Source organism: Onychostoma macrolepis, unplaced genomic scaffold (assembly GCF_012432095.1).
Source record: "Onychostoma macrolepis isolate SWU-2019 unplaced genomic scaffold, ASM1243209v1 Scaffold143, whole genome shotgun sequence".
Taxonomy (NCBI): domain Eukaryota; kingdom Metazoa; phylum Chordata; class Actinopteri; order Cypriniformes; family Cyprinidae; genus Onychostoma; species Onychostoma macrolepis.
Genome location: NW_026704646.1, coordinates 9,302 through 10,074, shown reverse-complemented (window position 1 = coordinate 10,074; position 773 = coordinate 9,302). Strand labels below are relative to the sequence as shown.

The 773-nt window shown below is 49.8% G+C and overlaps 1 non-coding gene across 1 annotated transcript; it reads left to right on the top strand.

The window, feature by feature from the left end:
• Window positions 1–313: 313 nt before the first annotated feature.
• Window positions 314–474, top strand: LOC131535113 (U1 spliceosomal RNA). The gene has a single exon (XR_009269517.1). It is a non-coding gene; the product is annotated as a U1 spliceosomal RNA (small nuclear RNA).
• Window positions 475–773: the final 299 nt, after the last annotated feature.

Below are 773 nucleotides of genomic sequence, written 5' to 3'. Positions count from 1 at the left end.
GATTAAAAGGGATCATCTAAAACATTGGCTCTCAATTGAAGTCCTGGGCGCCATTTTGCATGTCTCCCTTATATATTACCGATTGAGATCACCAACTCGTTAGGAGAGAGAACTAATGAGCTGATGATCTCAATGAGAGGATAGGGGAGGGGAGGGGAGGGGAGGGGAGGGGAGGGGAGGGGAGGGGTTGGGTTGGGTTGGGATGGGAATTCGGGATCGGGTTGGGAATGCCGAACTTTGATAGGGGTGGGGTCACCGTTGATGAGGATGGTCGAGAGGGAAATGGTAGCCCTGACTGGCAGCTTGAGTCTTCATACTTACCTGGCAGGGGAGACACCATGATCAAGAAGGCGGTTCACCCAGGGCGAGGCTCGGCCATTGCACCGGACGCAGTTGACCCCTGCGAATTCCCCCAAATGTGGGAATCTCGACTGCATAATTTATGGTAGTGGGGATCATGCTCGCGCCTCCCCTGAAAGAGCTGGTTAAATAAATCTTTTTGCTTTTGTGTCTTTGTTCTTGTTTCGCCTTTGTTTTTCTTTTGTGTCTTTGTTCTTCTTTTCTTTGTTCTGGCTAGTCAGCGATCCAGAGGGTTGTACAGTGCTAACGGTTCTGTCATATCGCTGCAGGTGAAAACAAAGTCGCTATGCCTTCAAAAGTCCGCCCCACCCCTGATGGGCCATTTAGTTTCAATTTCTCACAGACCTCACTTTTCAAGTCGATCAGACTGACTGTTGCCCAGCTGTAGCAGTTTTCATGCTTGTTTGGGTGTC